The sequence below is a fragment of the Podarcis pityusensis genome (genome assembly GCF_964106645.2).
Source record: "Podarcis pityusensis genome assembly, chromosome: 5".
Taxonomy (NCBI): Eukaryota; Metazoa; Chordata; class Lepidosauria; order Squamata; family Lacertidae; genus Podarcis; species Podarcis pityusensis.
In genome coordinates this window covers 72,947,233-72,969,484 of record NC_138032.1, presented here as the reverse complement: position 1 = coordinate 72,969,484, position 22,252 = coordinate 72,947,233, and the positions used below count along the sequence as shown (strand labels likewise).

General features: G+C 39.0%; 1 long non-coding RNA gene across 28 annotated transcripts in view; it reads left to right on the top strand.

Moving 5' to 3' along the window:
- Nucleotides 1–22,252, top strand: part of LOC308476927 — an 808,687-nt gene that overhangs the window by 584,824 nt on the left and 201,611 nt on the right. For 22 of the 28 annotated variants that reach the window (XR_013986193.1, XR_013986194.1, XR_013986198.1 and 19 more), the window contains 4 exons: nucleotides 790–883; nucleotides 7,650–7,684; nucleotides 10,884–10,981; nucleotides 11,799–11,937. This is a non-coding gene — a long non-coding RNA (uncharacterized lncRNA). The remainder of the gene's footprint in view (nucleotides 1–789; nucleotides 884–7,649; nucleotides 7,685–10,883; nucleotides 10,982–11,798; nucleotides 11,938–22,252) is intronic. The other 6 variants (XR_013986199.1, XR_013986200.1, XR_013986221.1 and 3 more) reach the window with 3 other exon arrangements.

Here is a 22,252-nt window from a genome sequence, read left to right as displayed (position 1 = left end):
AATAATTTGGTCACATTTTTGGTAGGTAGGTGTGTGAATTCACTAGGCAGGGTTAAGCTTAGGGGATCACTCTTAGTCCCCCTGAGGTGTTTATTCCCAAAACTTGCTTTCAAGGCTGTGAGACATGTTGACAAGGTAAGGATCAACTTAGAGGCTAACCTGTACCACCTGCTTGGAGTTGCAGCAGTCAGATTTCTGGATATATTATCACCTATGCATATTCATTTTTAGAGATTCATTAAATGATCTCATTCAACACACTTTATTTGTGTTTTATTTCTCTGTCATGGTTACAAACAAAAATCTGACTCGAGCTAGATCCAATAATCTAAATCCTGCTATAAATGACTGCTGAATAGCTGCTTGAATTGTATGAAAGGCTAAGCTATTATTTATATAAAAGTATCTAACTTTTAGTCTGAAAGAAATTATACTACTCTAGCTTGGCAGGTTGCTTGTTAAGAGCAAAACCATACATGGTTAATCTAACTAATCCTGTCATTAGCCTTTCTGCAATTATGGGGGGCAAAGTAAACTCTCTGATTGTGATTGACATCTGTTTGGTTTGGCTTTAAGTTGAGCAACCTTAAGTTTGTATTATAAAATGCAAGCCTTAATGAAATCTTTTTTTTTTAATTATTATTTTAATTGGAACATCTTTCTCTCTTTTCAATTTGTATTTTTATGTGAATATGAAATTTATCTAAACATAAGAAAAGTGTCAAGCTCATGTAAAAGTTGAGAGGATAAGCTGTGTTCATACTACAAAATTCTGGGTTTCTGTTTCAGGAGATTCCTGTCACCTTTCTAGTGTGAAAAGTCAACCACCATCCTTCTCATAACATCACAGCTTTTGATTAATAATGCATGCAGAGTTCACTGGGTGAGTAAATACTCTATATGCATATATGGTGTTTGCACTTGTTTTATGCAGTATCATTTCTGAATGATTGAGCCTGAAGTATAAAATGCAAAATATTTCTGGAAGCAGTGATGGGACTCAAAGGAGAATGAGTTTTCAGAGTGCAAACAGCGGGTGCAATCCACTGTTAAGGCCCATTGATTTCTGTAGAATTAAAATAAGTGTTCAACTCTCTTCCATTGGAAACAGTTGGACTTCTTAGAGTTGAATGTGCTTAACTTTGGTTAGACTATGAAGTTTTGCCCACTGCACAGCCTGCTATCCATCAAGCCAGAAGTCCTCCTTCCAGCCATTGTAAGGCAGCCATCAAGGGCTCAATAGGCAACCAGTGGCAGGTAGCAAAAATGGGAGGGTTATCAAGCCCCTTGTGGATAATGTTGTGCAGGCCTGGTATACCTTAAATGAATTTATGGTTCCAGTGCATGAGTGGGGGGTAAGCAGTACATTTCCAAGACCGAGCCTAGAGCTGTAAGTGGTTCAGGAAGCTTTTTGTCTGCTTTTTGTCTGCTGCTACTATCATTTTCCAATGTCAAATCAATTTCAATAACCAAGTTTTATGCAAAACTTAAAATAATCCATTTCTAAGCCTGTGTTGGCTTTGTATGCCAATGAAAGCAGAACATTGGCATATGTGCTCAAAATAATCTCAATTTGAAGCATGAGAAAGAATGAAAACTGGAAACTTTTGTATTTTTATCCTGTTAATGTGAATTTCAGTGACATCACTAAAGTCTTTCACTCTTTCTGGTAACCTACTTCTCCAAAGAGTGGTGAAGTCTGATACAACCAGGTTAATTTGCTGGACACATCTGAAAGTGGGCAGAGAAGCATTGTTTAATAGGAACTAGGGTAGACAGAAGGTATGACAGGAAAGAGAATGAATCAAGTACCAAATGACTGGTCTGAGCCCTTGAACACATTTTTTAGAATGATGGGAAAAGGCAGCAAAAGCAGATGAAGTCTGTTGCATATTTTATCCAAAAGATAATCCACTATACAGTTCATCATAACAATTATCTATATTTGGAACCAAGAAAGGAGATTCCAGCTAAACATTAGGAATAACTTTCTAACAGGAAGTGCTGTTCAATAGTGGAATGGACTACCTCAGAAAGGACTACTTTCATTAGATGTCTTTAAACAGAGGTTGAATGACAATCTGTCAGGGATTCTTTAGCTGTCATTTCTGAATTGCGAGGGATTGGATCAGATTATCTTTTGGGCTCCTCTCAATTGCACCTTTCACACTAGTATTTTTTAAACAAAGAAAATCCCTGGACTCACTGAAATATATTTATTGGTCACAAGGAAAATTGAGAACCTGGAGAGAACCATAGATTAATAGATAGTGGTTGAAGGCAAGAAGTAATATTTGGAACAATCATCTGGATTAATCAATCTGAAAGTGTCTCTTTCTGCAGAAAGATTTGCCAGTTTAGCTCGATAAGATATCTATTTTCTGGCTAGCCTCAAAGGGGGGATGCAAGTTCCTATGGGAAAGCTTTCTTAGGATGAATTAAATAACGGTTGGAAGCACTGTCACACAGGCCCATCTTGAAATTGTGGGCAGGTTTGTAATCTGATATTGATTGCTGATCGCACTTCATTGAAGTGTATCTATCTCAAAAAGTCTGTCTGGTGTAGTGGTTAGCTATGAAACTCACTGGGTGAGATCTTGAGCCAGTCATTGTCTCTTAGCACTAGCCTACTTCACAGGGTTGTTGTGAGGAAAAGATGGGAAGGGAAGAACCATGTACACCACCTTGATTCCTCTTGGAAGAAAGGTGGGGTAAAAATATAATTATAAATAATACATAAATAAATAAGCTCAATTGCCTGACTGCCTATTCAACTTGAAGTTCATGACTTACTCGTTAGCAATGGAACCCAACTTTGAAAGGTTCACATCAGTAACACTGCAGTGAGCAATGATGAAAGATAATGGAGTAAAGAAATTCTTTTCCATATACTGTGATGGGAGAAAAGAGGAGTAAAATGTCACCACTTGAAAGTGGAGAATAAAAGCTTCATGTCATATAAACCTTACAGATATATCTCCTTCTCCGTAGAATAGTATCAGTGGAGACATAAAGATAAAAAGTTTTGAAAGATCTTGTCATCCTTGCTCTTAGGTTGTCAAATGTAACTTTCAAAGGCAGGCTGCCAAGCCATGTGCCATAGGTTGTTCAGGGGAGGGTGGGGGGCGTGATCATACACAGATAGCCACAATCCAAAGGCTCTTATAAAGCAGATATTTCTCTTGAAATAGTGGGCATGTTGTTTCAGCAGATCCTTTTGCTGAACTGGAAGCTTAATAAATGGGTTGTGGTCTAGTAAGGAGACCTGCTCATTTAAAGCCTGTGTGTGTGTGTGTGTGTGTGTGTGTGTTCGTGTTCATTACTCCTTTGTTTCCTGACCTACAATGTATTAGTGATGCCACAAAAGGGCATTTTTGCTCAAATGTTGGAAGACTAAACTTTATTGTGAAGACTAAACTCTGCTGCCAATTCTTTTCTTGATTGCTTTGCGTTTTCTGCTGGTGGGGGCATGTTATATGCCCTCTACATCCACAGTTTAGGAAGTTATGCAAATCAGAAGTGTGTGTCTGTAGAAGAAATCATACAATTCCTATTACTATTCTGAGTATACCAGTCCCATATACCTATTTGCTGACTCAGACATAGTATGATAAGCTGGAAGTTGAGTAATGAAGCTAGAAGAACTTTCTTCAGCATTTATCCAACTTCCATAGTCTACATTCCATATATTCAAAGAACACATACAAATGTTAGGACATCACACAATTTAGGGGCAGAGGCTAGAGATAAGCATGCTTTCCTGCTGACTTAATTCCACAGAGTGTCTGGGATGTCTGTTCATTTATGTTTCTAGGTCAGAAAGTTTGCAAGTGAGTAAAATTTTAAATTAGACCCAGTTTCATATAATATTTAAGAAAGTTTAAAGGGACTAGCTCCACAGGTTCTCAAATGTTTTGTATGAGAAGGCATTCCCATATTGCCTCAAAATCAATTTCATGTGAAATTTTGTTAGCAACTCCAGAGATGCAGTTTTGTACTCTCAAATTACATTAACCTCAGTGTCAGTTCTTACAGTGAATTTTAGGTAGCATTGTTAGGAACAACAGAAGAAACTCAGTGGTATGGACATCACTTTCCAACAAAATAATAATATGTCTTAATATTTGCTTGCCTGATTCCAGTGCTATTGGATGAGGATAAAAGGAGTCTAGATGTAGTAGGATGGGGATCATTTAGTTCAGTGGTCAACTTGTGTTGTTGGTGGAGTCCAACAACATTTGTAGGACCATAGGTCCCTAATTTAGTTGATCCAAGAAGTAGGAGAAAAATCTCTAAAAATAGTTCAGGGCACTAAAGTGAACTTGGATGGCTTCAAAAAAGGATTAGACAAATTCATGGGGGATAAGGCTTTCCATGGCTACTAGCCATGATGGCTATGCTCTACTTCCACTGATGGAGGCAAGATGCCTCTGGCTACCAGTTCCTCGCAATCACAGGTGGGGAGAGTATTGTTGTGCTCGGGTTCTCTTTGAAGACTTCCTACGGGAATCTGGTTAGCTGCTGTGAGAACAGGATGCTGGACTAGATGGGCCTTTTGCCTGATGCAGCAGCTCTTCGTGTATTCTTATTACTTTGGAAAGATGAGGGAAAGGTGTTTGTTTGTTTATTTATCACATCTTTGATCTAGTTCAGACATGTTACATGTGGGCCTGGGTCTCTGCTATATATAGCATGTGAGCTATGAACCAGGTAGTTACAGACCAATAGTGTTCAAATCTTGTCTGTTGTGCCATGCATGTAAAAAGCTGCATGTTGTGGAGCATTTCTCAATTATTTTGATTTTCTGGAAAACATTGAATTGGAAAATGTCCCTAGGCAAATTAGGCTACTTGGCACCGGGTAATTTGCATCAGAGCATTTTTTAGTATGTACCAGAAAATTTCCTGATGCCCTAGAGAGTGATCTAATTTAGTGTACTGATTTTACTTGTATTTAGTAAACAAAGCTGAAAACTTTGAAATTGCCAGGCTTGCCTAATATTTATTTGCTATTGGCATCTATTCAATATTTATTTGAAATTGGCATTCAGTCATTATTACTAATGAACTTAAGAAATATATTTCCCCCCCACTGGCAAAATCACTGTAATTGCCCTAGAATGTATCAGGACTTCAGCTGCCTAGATTAGAGTCAAGGTATGCTTCTATGATATTACCAAATGCCATGTGATATGGGACCTTGTTTGATTGAAAAAGACCATTTACCATAGAATCAAGAGCAGTGATTGTAGCCTGATGTGGCTGTGGGGGACCCCAGGGGTGGGGATCTTCACCCAAGCGATCACCAGTGGCGTCTTCAGCCTCAGCCAGTTGCAGAGTCTTCTGGGGCTTTCTGCCCAAATTTGAAATTTAAAACAGCCAATCACAGCCAGACATGGGGGCACAAGTGTTGAGACAGACCTGACAAAGACTGTCTCCACTCAGAACTGCCTCCATGTCTTATATTCCTGTTGCACTGGGAGTGGGCAGCACAGTCTGCAACCGTCATCCCATCCGCCCACCTTGTATATCTTGGTGGGAAAAGCATTGGGTTGGTCTAAACTGGAACAAAGGGGTCCTGGTAAAGGGGTCCATGGTGAAAGACCCAGATGGGGACTAATGGGCCAGAAAACTTCCTCAAGTGGTGGCTTGGTGGGTTTGCCCCATTTTATCTGCATCATGGTGGGGGGGATCCTTTAACCCAGAATTGAGCCTAAGGGAACAATCAGCCAGCATTCAGGCTAGGCTGATTTGGGATACAAACCCAAATGCTGCCACATACACCCGGACAACACCATTACTGGCCCCAACAACATCACACATACCATCTCGGGACTATTTAATTGCTCATCGTCTAACATTGTGTATGCCATCAAATGCCAACAGTGTCCTTCAGCTCTCTATATTGGACAAACAGGCCAAACCTTACGCCAAAGAATAAACGGACATAAATCTGACATCAAGAATCACAAAACAGAGAAACCAGTAGGAGAACACTTCAATCTCCCAGGACATTCTATACAAGATCTCAAAGTAGCTGTTTTACTACAAAGGAATTTCAGAAATAGACTGGAAAGAGAAGCTGCTGAATTACAACTCATTACCAAACTTAAAACAATGGAGAAACCTGGTCTGAACAGAGACATTGGATTCTTATCTCATTATACATGACTAAGCCATTTCTCACCTTCTCACCCCTTGCCTTTTCCTGTAAGACCTATTACAGTCGTTAAGAGTCGTCAACAGGCTCATCTCAGCTATCTGCCAATCTCCGATTCCCACCACCCTTCTAAGTAATACCCCTCCCCACCTTCTCAATATATAGAAGGATCTGGTAACTTCTGTTTCAGTGTATCTGAAGAAGTGTGCATGCACACGAAAGCTTATACCAAGAACTAACTTAGTTGGTCTTTAAGGTGCTACAGGAAGGAATTTTTTCATTTAAACCCAACAAAGTAAAGTGTAGGTATAAACAAGAAGAAGATCTGCAGAAGGGACATGGAAAAGACTTAAGAGCCTCGGACATAAGATCACCAGGTTGATGGACTAGATGGAATAGACAAGAAGGACTGACAAAACCCAAGACCAGGAAGAAGAGACGTTGGATGAAGATTGGAAGAAAGTTTTTTTTAAAAAAAATTATTTTGAGAATTAGTCTAAAATTAACGACTATTAGGAAAAATGTTGGAATGAAACTATTTGGCTTTAGTAGAAATGATATAAGGAGTTATGTACAAATAAGTATTAAGTTTTAAGTTTTAAGGTTTTTTTATGGTAAGATAAGTTTAAATACATTAAGGTAAATTGAATGACAAAGAATTTGCTGAAACAATTAATTAAATTAGAATACAAAAAGGGAGGTGTGAGGAAGTCGATGAAACAAGTAAATGAAAGATAAAGAAATGGAACATTGGATGTGTGTTTTAATGTTTTTGTTTTTTTTGGTGTTTTTTTTTGCTGTATTGTTGTATTGTTTTGTATGCTTTTCCTTTTATGTATAGTAATGTATGTTTTGTCAAATTTTTTGTTGTTTTCTTTTTCTCTTTTTTCTGTAATTCTTAAACTTTTAATAAATATCATTTAAAAAAAAAAAAATACAAACCCAACACCTATGCCAAAGCCAACTTACGTCTGTAATCAATAAAAGTTGTAGACGTTGCAAACCAAAACTGTTGCCCTGTCATTATTGGAATGTACATGCCATCAGCTCCCAGGGAACCAGGGTTCATTGCACCTGGGCCCACAATATTAATATACTAGAAAGACACTTTGTGGAACATCATGATAGTGAGAGCTATTGTGGATGGATGAATGTGAACTCTTGTAAAAGTCTGGGAGGCAGCAGTTGAAATTGACAGGAACAAAATGGCCCCAAATATTATGTGCTTCTGGCCAAACATTTTACCTACATTCACTCATAGCACTGAAGTGCTGGCTAGATGACATTGGAGAGGTCTTGGCAAAACTATGAACCACTTTCATCATACAAGACTGCTAGGTAACATGTCAAGACTTCATGTATTCTATTAATGCATTTTCACCAGAGCTACTGTTATCAGCAGGATCCAAAATTGCTGTACTGTAAATCTATTTGTGGCAGAAACTCAAGCTTGGCAGCTAGGTGTAATTTGCATATTACCTTTTCTCCAGGTGATCCTGTGCCTGGATACTAATTGAGCCAGAAGGTAAGCATATAGTGTTCATCCACAGGTATGTGGATTTAAAAGCTAGGTGCAGAAGCAGGGCTGAATGGATGTTTGCACTTACAAAGTTCAAAGGGGCCAATTTATTCCAAAGGTGTTGCCATTTGTTAACCACAAAACTGTTTAAAATGCAAGTCTTGTCACAGAGGATTCGTTCATCCTAATGAAACTTGACTCTTGCTCCATTTCTTTGTGGAGGACTGATTTCTAGGACAGTCAATTCATTCCCAGTGAAGCTTCAGTCCAGTCGGACTAAATTTTCACTCAACTGTAAGTGAGTTCTTTTGCTAATCCCTCTTGGAATGCAGTAATTGCCTTACTATTTAGGTAGTAGGTACGATATCCCAAGAGGGTTATTATCTTTTCCTGAGCTGTCGCTGAGCCATTGAAACTATAGCTGCTCAGTGAAGGAAAGGCTAAAGAGAAGTCTCTAGTTCCCAGTCCCTCTATAGCTGCTCCTAGCAGGGAGCAAAAAGAAATTGGTTGAGCCTTGCAGCAAGTGCTCCCCATTGGGAATGGAGAGAACTTCAAAGCTCTTCTCTCCTGTGGTCCTGAAATTCTCAGCATGCATGAGCTGAAAGGAAATGAGTGGAGAGTCATGTAGACTGTATTCTCACATCACTAACATCTATAGATGTTACTTTACAAGATGCAGGGATATGAATCCCCTTCAAGACTACTTTCTTGATTCTGTGGGCGACAGAAGTAAGACTGTACTATGGCTTTGGAGGTTCATAGGGGGGCACTTTGTCCGACAGAAGAGCTTCCACTGACTCACTGAGATTTTTTGCTATCTTTATCAGAGTTACTTTTGTTTAAAATTCACACAGAAACATATCTGAGCATATTTGTCTAGTACTTCTGTTGTTAGCTGCCAAATTTGTTGTAGCAAGGCTCTGGAAAGGTGATATTTTACCCACGTATGTGTTGTGAATTGATAAGGTGTGGGAACTTATGGTCATAGAGAAGCTAGAAGTTGTCAAAAGACAAAGCAAGCCAGAAAATGTTTTTGTCAGTGTGGGAACCTTTCTTAACCTTCTCTGAAAATAATTCAAAAATACTGGCTAAATGCAAAACAATGTATGGACTGCTTAGAGAGTGTTCAGAGACATTCAAATGTAGCAAATGGGAAAGCTAGTTAGGTGGAGGAGAAATATAATGATGTCGTTCACATTGAGAGTTTTTTTTATATATATTATTAATGTGGAGTAAAGGGAATGTCATCCAAGCTGATCAGGATTCCACTTCTGTTTAACCATGGCTACTTAGGAAGGTCTGCATTGATGTTCCAGAACCAGAATTCATTCTGTGATATTGCAGTCAGGTAAATTGACCCAGATGGCTATGTGAGCAGACTCTGAATGTGATGATTAGTACATCACAATTCAGGGAAGCTGTAAGGCAACTTTTTAGAACATTGGCAGCTTGGCCATTGTGAGGAGCGGAATGCTCTCTGTACCACAGAAGGGTTTGAAAGGGCAGAGCAACTGAGGTGAGCAAGGTTCAGGGAGGCTCTGAGGATGAATGTGGATTGCCCAGGACTGGTCTTGCTGCCATTTCATTACCTTGGAACAGCAGATGGTGACTTCCCCCAGTCAAGACACATCATACCCAAGCCTGGCCAAGTTATTTTGGCATCCGAGGCCAAAAATCTCTGAAGCGCTTCACAGTAAAAATGCAGTAATAATAAATAATTTAACAATTTGCTGCCCTTCTGTGATGCCAGAAATCAGCTCCCTGAGGGGACTCCTTCTTTCTGTCGAATGGTGAGGCCAGCCCTGATTGCTCCTGTAAAAATTTGCAGCTCTTATTGAAGTGCTTTTGTTTCCTTCAAAGCCCGAGTTTAAACCTGATGCATTCAATGTACCCAGGTAACTCTGCACATATCCAGGCTTGCCTCAACTGCCCGAGTTTCATAGCCTGTAGTTGAGGGCTTGGCTTCACTAAGATACTGGGTGTATACAACACAACACAAATATGTTATTTTTGATTCCCTGGCATTATGTCTTCTGGCAGGCCAAGTTTTGGAGGTTTGTAGAGGTTTTTTGGTAGCATGGAAGAATATGTAATCATGGGAGCCTCAAATGCAGTCACAAGCGTGATGCAATTTGGGCATAGATTTTCCACGACCTCTGCTTCTAGTGAGAACAATGCCCCATCATTTCCTCTTTATTTTAAAGTTGCTGTTCTAGGCAGGTATGAAATTTACGGTATGTAATGCCTTAAGAGAGAATATTATGAAAATGATATACAGGTGGTACATAACCCCAGTCAAGCTTGCAAAAATCTATCATTTGCCCGATAATAAATGTTGGAAATGTAAAGAAATTGAAGGTACATTTTTTCACCTTTGGTGGACGTGCCCAAAGATTAAGGCTTTCTGGGAAATGATATATAATGAATTTAAAAAGGTACTTAAATATACCTTCCCCAAGAAACCAGAGGCCTTTCTCCTGGGCATAGTCGGCCAAATGGTGTTAAAAAAGGACAGAACTTTCTTTATGTATGCAACAACAGCAGCAAGAATACTCATCGCAAAGTATTGGAAGACACAAGAACTTCCCACACTGGAGGAATGGCAGATGAAACTGATGGACTATATGGAACTGGCGGAAATGACTGGCAGAATCCGTGACCAGGGAGAAGAGTCGGTGGAGGAAGATTGGAAGAAATTCAAAGATTATCTACAGAAACACTGCAAAATTAAAGAATGTTAGAGTGATGATGGATTGAAAATAAGTGGTTTCCAACTGCACAGGATAAAGTTATAGATAGACTAAGATTAAAGATTAGGATTAAAGAAGTTTAAGGAAATGGAAATTTGGTACTTAAGAGGTAAAATTTTAATGCTATATCACATTAAGATTAAAGATTGGGATTAAAAAAGTGGAAAAGAAATTGCTGGATAAACAATTTGGACTGGGATACAAAAGAGGGAGGTATGAGGAAGTCCAGAAAATAAGTAAATTCAAAAAAGGGAATGAAAAAGTGATATTGTTTTTAATTGTTCTGTTTCTTTTCCTTGTTTTCTGTTTTTTGTGTTTTTCTTCTTTTTTTTGGATTATGTACTGTGTATTTGTGTATTTCTTTTTTATGTTTTCTGTTTAACTTTTTATTGAAACTTTAATAAAAATCATTTAAAAAAATAAATAAATAAAGTTGCTGTTCTCTTCCCTTGTAGCATCAATGGGTGCAATCCAGCATAGCAAAATGTGGCGTTTGCCCGTTCTTTTGGAAATGTCTGTACAAATCCGCAACGAGGTTCAGGAGATGCTGAAGGTAGGGATCATAACCCCCTCAGACAGTCCCCGGGCAGCACCGGTAGTGCTGGTAGACAAACCTGACGGCTCTATAAGATTTTTTGTTGACTACCAAAAGTTAAATCATGTCACTAAGGCAAACGCCTATCCAATGCCCCGCTTAGATGACCTAATTGAGACCATAGGCAGGTGCCATTTCATTACCTTTCTAGGCATGACAAAAGGCTATTATCAAGTAAAAATCAAGGAAAAGACTGCCTTTAGAAGTCCCCTAGGATTATATGAATTTAAGGTGATGGCCTTTGGGCTAAAAAATGCGCCAGCGACCTTTCAAAGGCTAGTGGATGGGATCCTGCATGGATTAATGGAGTTCACAGTAGCTTACCTGGATGATATTGCCATTTTTAGTCAGACCTGGTCTGAACATAAAGAGCACCTAGAGTTAGTGCTACAAAGAATTAAAGAGACGGGCTTGACCATTAAGGCTAGTAAATGTCAGATTGGGGACTCAGAAATCAAGTACCTTGGACATATGGTGGGTGGAGGAATAATAAAGCCTTCAGAAACCAAGGTAGAAGCAATTACGAACTGGCCTATCCCTACGTCAAAAAAGAAAGTGAGAGCCTTCCTAGGTTTGGCAGGGTATTATTGAAAATTTTCCCCTAAGTTCAGTGAACTAGCTGCACCACTGACCAACCTGACTCGCAAGAAAGAACCGGAGAGTGTTGAGGGGACATCAGCGGGCCAGCAGTCATTTGATGCGCTAAAGAATTCCTTGACTACCGGACCAGTCCTCATCGCACCGAACCATGACCTAGAGTTCACCATCTTTACAGATGCATCGAATGCCGGGATCAGAGCCATGTTGTGTCAACCGGGAGAGGAAGACAACCTGCATCCGATCATGTATGTCAGCAAGAAATTGCTACCCAGAAATTGCTACCCAGAGAGAAACACCTTTCCACAATAGAAAAGGTATGTTTTGTTATCGTCTGGTCCCTACAGAAGTTGAAGCCATACATCTGGGGCCAGAAATTTATACTGTGCACTGATCATTCACCCTTGCTTTGGTTAAGGACAATGAGAACCAATAGCAAACTGATGAGGTGGGCCCTGTTGCCGCAGAACTTCAATATCACCATAAGAAGCGTGAAAGGGTCCCTGAACATTGTGGCCAATGCTTTATGAAGAAGACCCGGTGATGAAGGTTAACCATGGGCAGTTAATAATTTTTCCTGTAGATAACTGAGTTGCCTAAAATGTACCAAAACCTCTGTATAATTGAATGTTTTGCCAATAGGCAATTGTTGTACTAGAGAGTATGGGAAGTTAAATGTATAACGTAAGTATAAATATTTTATTTGCTTTAAACGTCTAATGCAGTTTAACTCTGTTCAGTTATCCCTCCTGATCAAATTTCTTTAAGGGGAGAGGGAAGTGGCGTTTGCCCGTTCTTTCGGAAATGTCTGTACAGGGGGAGAGAAATGTTAATAGGTAGACCAAAAGAAAAGCCAGAGGCGGAGCCTATCTGTTTTTAAAAGGCTTAGCCAGAGGTTTAGTCAGTTGGGGGGAAACAGTTGGGAAAAAGCAGTTGGGGGGAAGAGCAGTTGGGAAAGCAGTTGGAAGACAGATGGAAATAGAGAGACAGTTAGTGCAGTTGGTTCTTGTGTGAGGGGAGGTAGAAGAGTTAGAGACGGGATAAAATAAGACTAAGAGGGCAAAGGGTAACAGCGTTTTGAATGCATTTAAAGTTTATTTGTGTTTGCAATAAACAACATTCTTCATTGTTAACTTGAGAACCTGACTGAGACTAAGTGTTTTACCGGGGAGAACCTGGTTGGCGGCAGCAGATTAGTGGTGTATAGGTCAATAGTCTGTGAGACGACCGGGGGCTCTGTTCGAATGCCACACAAGCATCTTTGCATGTAATGAGGCTTCTCCTTCCTCTCCTCCTGTCTCTCGTCCCATCTGCTCTCCTCCTGCAGTTGCTCACAAATTCTGCCCCATAAAGTTGGGGGATGCTCCAGAGTAGATTTTGCATGGGTGGATAGGGGGGGTATTGTAAGGAGGAGGAGAGGAAAGATAAGTCTTGTTGTGCAAGTAGATTTTCACTATGCAAGCAGGCAGGCAGACATCACTAGATGTCACCAATTGATTTCTTTCTCAATTTTTGTCTGTTCTATAGAGGCAGAGGTGAGACAATGAAAGGTCATTTGCTGATCATCTTCCTCTTGCCTTTGACCACAGTATTAACAGTATGAATGATTTTTCTCTCTGGTCTCATCTTAGTAATTTTAGAAGTGCCTATAATGTATTCAGATCCCTTAAGATTTGCAAGAAGTTTCTGCATATATTGTAGTATAGTTAAGAAGCATTTATGAGATAACATTTGATCAAGAATTCATTGTCTTGTTTTAAATAGATTTTTTTCCACTGCCTCAATGACAGATCACTGTTTTTACTCCTGATGCATAGGGAGAGAGTCATTTCAAAGGAGGCTAGATACAAATCATTTATCACTAAATAGGCTTTTGCCAGACAAGTCAATGGATATATTTTACAAGGTCTTTCTGACACTTGTGGAGGATGTAACGGCTCCTCATGCAGTCGATTGTCAAGTCACTCAACAAATAAAACAAAACTATCAGCAATTTTAGTTTAGAAAATGTAGAAACATCTCTTGCTTTTTCTCTTGCTAAATTTATAACTTGGAACCATTTATTTGAAGTGCACTGTTACAAGTGCATTTGATTGTTCCTCAAGCACTGCACTTCTAAGGGAACTAGGAATGTTGGAGAATTCCACCAGAAAAGGAAGTGAAAATTGCTGCTATTTGCATTCTTCTCCCAAGTCTGGAACAGGTAGCAATCCATTTAATATGACTGGTATTCAATCACAACATTCTTGGTTTTAGGGTTTTATTTACAGCTAACAACCAATTCCAAATTAACGGTGTGTTTTTGTTGTTTTAACATTGTTTTAATATTTCATTAAAAGGAATGATGTGGAAATAATTACATCATTGCAACATAAACTTTCATGGACTACAGTCCACTTCCAATCCAAGTAACTTTATTTTTTTTAAAAATGATATTTATTAAAGTTTCAGATAAAAAGAAACACATCAATAAAAGAGAATTTAACAGTAAAAAAAAAAATACAAAATACAAGATTAAAAATAAAATAAAAAGAGGGGGAAAAAAGTTAAAAAACAATTCTATCTTTTCATTACTACCTTTAAATTTACTTATTTTCTGGACCTCCTCATACCTCCCTCTTTTGTATTCCAATTTAGTTTATTTGTCCAGCAATTCCTTTCCCTCTTTTTTAATCCCAATCCTTAATCTTAATATAATATAACATTAAATTTTTATCTATTAATAGCCAATTTTCCGTTCTTTTAACCTTATTATTCCTAATCCTTAATCTTAATCTATATATAACTTTAAAGCCTGTATAGCTAGAAACCATTTAATTTCAATCCAACATCACTCTAACATTCATTAATTTTGCAGTATTTCTGTAAATAATCTTTGAATTTCTTCCAATCTTCTTGCACCGACTCTTCTCCCTGGTCACGGATTCTGCCAGTCATTTCCGCCAGTTCCATATAGTCCATCAGTTTCATCTGCCATTCCTCCAGTGTGGGGAGCTCTTGTGTCTTCCAATACTTTGCGATGAGTATTCTTGCTGCTGTTGTTGCGTACATAAAAAAAGTTCTATCCTTTTTTAAGACCGTTTGGTCGACTATGCCCAGGAGAAAGGCCTCTGGTTTCTTCAGGAAGGTATATTTAAATACCTTTTTTAATTCATTATATATCATTTCCCAGAAAGCCTTAATCTTTGGGCACGTCCACCAAAGGTGAAAAAATGTACCTTCGGTTTCTTTACATTTCCAACATTTATTATCGGGCAAATGATAAATTTTTGCAAGCTTGACTGGGGTTATGTACCACCTGTATATCATTTTCATAATATTCTCTCTTAGGGCATTACATGCCGTAAATTTCATACCTGTGGTCCATAACTGTTCCCAGTCAGTGAACATAATGTTGTGTCCAACGTCTTGTGCCCATTTAATCATAGCAGATTTCACCGTTTCATCCTGAGTGTTCCATTTCAGCAGCAAGTTATACATTCTTGACAAATTCTTAGTTTTGGGTTCTAACAGTTCAGTTTCTAATTTTGATTTTTCCACCTGGAAGCCAATTTTCTTGTCCAATTTAAATGCCTCCATTATCTGAAAATAATGAAGCCAGTCTCGCACTTTGTTTTTTAGTTTTTCAAAACTCTGCAATTTCAGTCTATCTCCATCTTGTTCCAAAATTTCCCAATATTTCGGCCATTTGACCTCCATATTGAGCTTTTTCAAGGCTTTCGCTTCCATTGGTGACAGCCACCTTGGAGTTTTATTTTCCAATAAATCCTTGTATCTTATCCAAACATTAAACAGTGCTTTCCTGACAATGTGATTTTTAAATGCTTTATGTGCTTTGACCTTATCGTACCACAGATATGCATGCCATCCAAATACATTGTTAAAACCTAAGTCCAAAATGTCAGTGTTTTCAAGAAGCAGCCATTCTTTCAACCAGCAAAAAGCTGCTGATTCATAGTAAAGTTTGAGGTCTGGCAGGGCAAATCCACCTCTTTCCTTTGCATCCGTTAATATTTTAAATTTTATTCTGGGCTTCTTGCCCTGCCAGACAAATCTAGAAATATCTTTCTGCCACCTCTTGAAACAATCCATTTTGTCCACAATTTGCAAAGTTTGAAACAAAAACAACATTCTAGGCAATACATTCATTTTTATCGCAGCAATACGGCCCAGCAGTGAAAGCTTCAAATTTGACCAAATTTCTAAATCTTTTTTCACTTCAGCCCAACATTTTTCATAGTTATCTTTAAATAAATTCCCATTTTTTGCTGTCATGTTGATCCCCAGGTATTTAACTTTCTTAACCACTGTTAAACCTGTCACATTCTGAAACCTCTCTCTCTCCATTGGTGTTAGATTTTTCTCTAAAACCTTAGTTTTTAACTTGTTCAATTTAAATCCTGCAACTTGACCAAATTCTTGAATCAGTTCTAAAACCCTTTTAGTACTAGATTCTGGCTCCTGTAACGTCAGTACTAAATCATCTGCAAATGCTCTCAGTTTGTACTGTTTAGCTCCGACCTGTATACCTTTAACCAACTGGTCCCTTCTAATCATGTTCAGCAAAACCTCCAGGACCGAAATAAAAAGAAGTGGGGAAATTGGGCAACCTTGTCGTGTCCCTTTTTCTATTTTAAGTTCTTCCATCACCACATTATTTACAATTAATTTAGCCTTTTGTTCCGAATAAATTGCACTTATACCATTCTCAAAACCTTGGCCTACCCCCATACCCTGTAGATTCTTCTTCATAAAGCTCCAAGAAATATTGTCAAAAGCTTTCTCCGCATCCACAAATATCAAAACTGCTTTAGTATTTATATTCACTTCTAGTTTTTCCAGAATATCAATTATATTCCTCAAATTGTCAGACAAATGTCTTCCTGGGAGAAAGCCCGCTTGATCTTTATGAATCTCTTCCATCAACACTTTTTTAAATCTCTTAGCCAAAATGTCTGCAAAGATTTTGTAATCCACATTGAGTAATGATATAGGGCGGTAGTTCTTAAGCTGTGTCTTTTCAGTCTCTGTTTTCGGTACAAGTGTAATATATGCTTCTTTCCACGACTCTGGTGCTCTTTTCCCCTCCATTATTTCATTGCAGACCTCTTTCAAAGGTTGTATTAACCATTCTTTCAAAGATCTGTAATATCTAGAAGTCAATCCATCTGGTCCTGGAGATTTACCCAATTGCATATTTTGAATGGCACCTTCTATCTCCTGTTCAGTTATTCTATAGTTCAACATTAGTTTATTTTCTTGAGAGATTTTTTGTAATCCATTTGTTTTCAGAAATTGATCTAAATCAGTTTCTTTCAGTAGCCCTTGTGTATACAGTTGTTTAAAGTACCTCTGGAAGCAATTTCTGATCTCTGCTGGGTTCTGTATATTCCTTCCTTCCACTTCTAAATTCGTAACTGTATTTAATTTTTGTCTTTTTTTCATTTGCCAAGCCAACAGTTTACCACATTTGTTAGCCGACTCAAATGTCTTTTGTCTCATTTGTTTAATTTTCCATTCTATTTCCTGATTCATCATTTTCATATATTGTACTTGATATAACTTTAATTCTCTCAAAATCTCTTGAGATTTTGGATTTGTTCTCAGTCTTTTTTCACTTTCCTTTATTTTCTCCAATATCTTATCCTTCTTCTCATTTTGAGTTCTCTTCTTTACTGCGTTCTGTTGTATCAGGAACCCTCTCATAACCGCTTTACTTGCGTCCCAGATTACTCTTTTTTCCACATTGGTGCTCAAATTTATCTCAAAATAATCTCTCAAGGTTTTTTGGGCCTTCTTAAGCACTTCTTCATCTCTGAATAAGGTGTCATTCATCCTCCATCTAAAGGAGCCAGTTGGTGTTAGTCTCATTTCCATCTTGACAGCATTATGGTCGGAGCAGGTTTTCGGGCAGATTTCCACCTTTCTTGTCTTTGGTGCCATTCCTCTAGTTATCCATATTTGGTCAATTCTTGTCCATGTCATTTTGGCTTCAGAAAAGAAGGTTCCCTCTTTAGCCATGGGGTTTCTTATTCTCCAGATATCAACTAAGTCCAAGTTGTCTGTCATCTCGAAAAAGGTTTTCGGTAGTCTACCATCCTTAGTGACTACCTGTCTTTGTGCCTTGTCCATATATGTAGATACCACTCCATTCATATCTCCCATCAAAATCATGTTGTAATCCAAATAGTCCATCAAGGTCTCATGCAACTTCTTAAAGAAATCTGATTTCCCTTCATTTGGTGCGTAAATTCCTACTAGCAAAAATTTTTCTCCTTGTGTTTGAATTTCAATTGCCACAAATCTTCCTTTATCTTTAAAAATAAATTTCGGTGATAGTCTGTCCTTTGCATAAATCACAACCCCTCTTTTTTTAACTTTGTCCGATGAAATAAACTCCTGACCAAGTCTTTTATTTATCAATAATTTCCTGTGTAATCTTGTTATATGTGTTTCTTGTAGACAGATCAAGTCCAATTGTTCCTTTTTTAATAAATGAAACACAGATTTCCTTTTCTGAGGGGAATTGAGGCCATGACAATTCCAACTTAATAGTTGCAGAGCCATGATGTAATTATTTTGGTTCTCCTCCAACAGCACCTAGTGCCTGTTCCTGTTCCGTCGGTGGTATCACGTTTTTCAGGCAGTCTTTTAGTTCCAGAGATAGTCCTGGTATGTCTGAAGTTTCTCTTGCAATTGCTCTTAACTCTCCTGTAACTTTCTTTTGTAGGTCTTCTCCGTGGTCTCTCCAAAATTTGTCTTTGTCGTCTTCCGATCTTATTTTCCTCTTCTTTCCTTTGTAACTAAAGGATAGGCCTTGAGGAAATTCCCACCTAAAGTTAATTCTATTGCTTCTCAACAAGGTAACCAGGTCTTTGTAGTTAGATCTGAGATCCAGAAGGTGTTTCGGAATGTCCTTAAATATCTCCACTTTTGACTGTTGTATTTCCAGTGTCTTCTGGAAATGCAAACTCAAGATCTTGTCCCTCTCTTCTTTTGTTCGGAGAGTGATCAAACAGTCTCTCACCTTCTTTCCTCCTTTTCCAAGTCTAAAAGCATTCACTATTTTAAAGCTGTCTTTTGCCAATTCTGGATTCCAAAAATCTAAGAATTCCTGTGTGAGAAATTCAACTAAATTGTCTTTCTCCACTTCAGGTACGGCTCTGACCCTTAAGTTCGCTTGTTTCTCCCAATCCAAGTAACTTTATTGTACTAGCCACTGGCCATGACAAATCTGAGTCAAGAATAAATACAAGCAAAAGGTGTGTCGTGCCACACATACTGGTCTCTATTTAGATCTCTGCGTCTCTCTTACAGTTCACTGCTATATTGTCCAGGGTCTTCTTTCTGATCTTTTTGGCCACCAGATCAAAAAGGGTGACATTATGAGTCCCTGAAGCGTTTACATCGCTAACAAGAAGAGGAGGAGGAGGAAGAGGAGGGTCCTATGGTGTAGTGTGGTGTAGTGGTTAAGAGCAGTAGACACATAATCTGGTGAACCAGGTTCACGTCCCCGCTCCGCCACATGCTGCTGGTGGGTGACCTTGGGCTAGTCACACTTCTCTGAAGTCTCTCAGCCTCACTCACTTCACATAGTGTTTGTTGTAGGGGAGGAAGAGAAAGGAGAGCCGCTTTGAGACTCCTTAGGGTAACGATAAAGCGGGATATTAAATCCAAACTTTTCTTCTTCCTGTGACCATTTCTGGCTGGAAGAGCCAGGAGCTTTTGATTCAGCTACTGGCAGGCTGCAGTAGCTGGCTGGTCAGCTATCAGGACTATACAAATCTGACTGTCATCTAGTCCAACTCCCTGCAATGCAGGAATCTTGCTCACAACCGTCCCTGGGTGGGCTTGAACCACCTACTTTCTGGATAAGAGCCAGATACACTGACCCCTTGTGCCACAAGAGATTGAGTCTTGAAGGTTGGCAGAGAGGTATGGAGAGCCACATTTTACTCCTGAGCCACAGGCTCCTCATCCCTAGTATAAGCTTTTTGCTTTGGCCCAGTGAGGCAGCTTTTATGTTATAAAAAAGCAGGCTGACTGCTTGACTTCACCACTCTAGGTTCAACACTTATCTCTAGTCCTGTGAAATAACTTTCTGAGGTCAGATTACTGTAATCTCAATACACCAACCCGTTTTTTTCCTCCACAGGGAGCATGTAGCATGCAGGCTGAATTGTTGTAAAGCTGTTTTTCCCCTCCTAACTTAATCCTTTTATCAATAGTTTTAGAACTTGCTTTATGATGATAAGTAGTTCTTATTGTGGATCTTATTTTAAATGTCAAACATGCCTCCTTTTTGATATGTAGTTAGATCTCATTGGACAGCATTATCATTTGCGAACAGAATACGTATGTAATCATTTTTATGTTCAGCCATGAATCACTGTATAAATTGTTTTAATAGATTAAAATATGTTATAAAACTAGATTAAAACAAGTTATAAAACCATATAATAATTTTAAAGGGACCTTATTTTATTAAGCGAGATTATGGCTTAGTATAATGTGGAATATAAATTGTCGGCCTAAGTTTGAGATTTTAAAGCAGTTGGATCTGCATTCATTAAGGGGCTTAAGTATGCAGTAAATACCCCATGCACTGGGCCTAGAGACAAGCCTTTTTAAACTTCAGTAACAAGAAATAATTGCAAAATAAAAATAATGCAATTTTGCTGGTTGAATATGGAGGCAAATAAAAATAATGCAAGTATTGGCTTTTGTTTAAATCCTTGCTAGAGGCAACTCTGAAGAGCTTAAATCTTGCCCACTAACAATGACTCTTTAGCAGATGGTAGAATAGCTACTGACCCTTTATCTTCTTCAAAGGATGAAAAAGGTAGTCTTTTGTGGTCTTCTGGGTCCAAAATGTTGTGAAGTATGCATTGTTTGTGGTTCTTTATTACTGGGTTTTTGATAAGCCTCCAGGTATCTGCTTTCCTGAGTGCTTATATGGGAGCAGGGGGACAGGGATGTGGTTGTTGATGGCCACATGGAACAGGGGGAGGATTGTGTCAAACGTATAAAGGGAGGCCAACTGAACTCTAGCTCAGAGGGACTGGAGGAACTTTCCTAAATTGGGTCCTTGTGGAGCTACCAGAAGGGTTATGCAGCTGCCTGAGGTCTAAAGATAGGAAGGTTGCCTCTGCTTAATCATTTTGAAATAAGTCTGAACCCAGGACCAGCTCTGTCCATATAGTGAAGACTAAGTTTCAGGTAGCAGATTATTGGGTGCTGGGGAGCAGTTGTGAGGTGTTGAAGGACAGAGCTGTGTGTGCCACATGGCCTGCCTTGCGTCACCTGCTTTCATTTTCACCAGATGATGCTGTCCTATCCCCAGTGTTGAAGTTAGATCTACCTGCCAATCTAGTCAGCTTCTGTATGAGGAATGGGATGGAAGGGTGGCCAACATGTTGCGTCTTGTTGCAAAATGTCTGGGCTGCGTTCCGCCTTGCCTGTACCACCCGCTTCCAAAAACTGTATGTCTTTCATTAGTTTTGGTTTTCACTTTTAGAAAAATGTAGAAGTTCTACTTCGCTGAAAGGGGAAATGCCTAATGCACAAATTATAAACTGACAAATATTCTTCTCAGCCCTAATTTATTATTAAAAAGGGCTTTTATGGACAAGTTAATAGCAAATGCTATTAGTATGACATTTTTTCTGCAGTGCAAATTAATACTGGTGGTATGTGTCTGAAACAGTCGCACAGATGTTTGACTCACGGTTGTGACTTACACATCACCCAGAATGAGAAAATGCACCCCCCTAAAGCAGTAGTTCTCAAAGGGAATGGCGTGCCATAGTGGTGAGGCCTGAGAGGATGGCAAGTGTGGCAGGAAGAGTCAAGGACGATCAAACTCATTGATGTTTTTATGCATACTTAAGGAACAAATGTAAGAGCCTCATTTATAATAATTTTTTGGGAATGATTCATGTTCTTATGTAGCTGCATTAGGAGGGTTGGAGGCAGTGGCCACTGGGAAGACCGGATGCTGGATTAGATGGGCCATTGGCCTGATCCAGAAGGGCTCTTCTGGTGTTCCTAGGAGGAGCAGGATAAGAGGGCTGAGAGTGATGGAGCTGGAGAGGTGAGGATGTCTTTCCGCAGCTGACATTAAGTCAAGCCCAGTTGTGCTCTTCTTTTAATGGTGGTGTTGGTGATGGTTTGTTTTTTTAAAAATTAAAATAGAACCAGAACAAGACAAATTCTTGGAGGAATTTTTAGTTGTCTGTCATTTTAATCCTACCCTTTTCTCAAGGAGTTCAGGGTACATAGCTCTTCTTCTTTCTCCTCTCCATTCTGTTTTATTCTTGCCACAGCCCTGTAAGAGAGTTCAGGCTCAAAGACTGGCCTGAGATCACCCAGTGAACTTCATGTGTGGATCTGAGCCTGGCTGCAGGGGCTCTTAAGTCAGATGTAATGTGGACACCACATAGGCATCTGGTAACTAAATGGAACCTCCATGTTTAGAGGCAGTGTACCTGTGAGTACCATGTGTTTCAAGAAACAAACAGGAAATGGCCATCACCCCTCATAACAAGGTTGTGACCTAGTTTAGTAGTCATTATTGCTGGTACATTGTTTTGTACGCTGCTTGCTATGACTAGCAGTGACAAATATGGAACC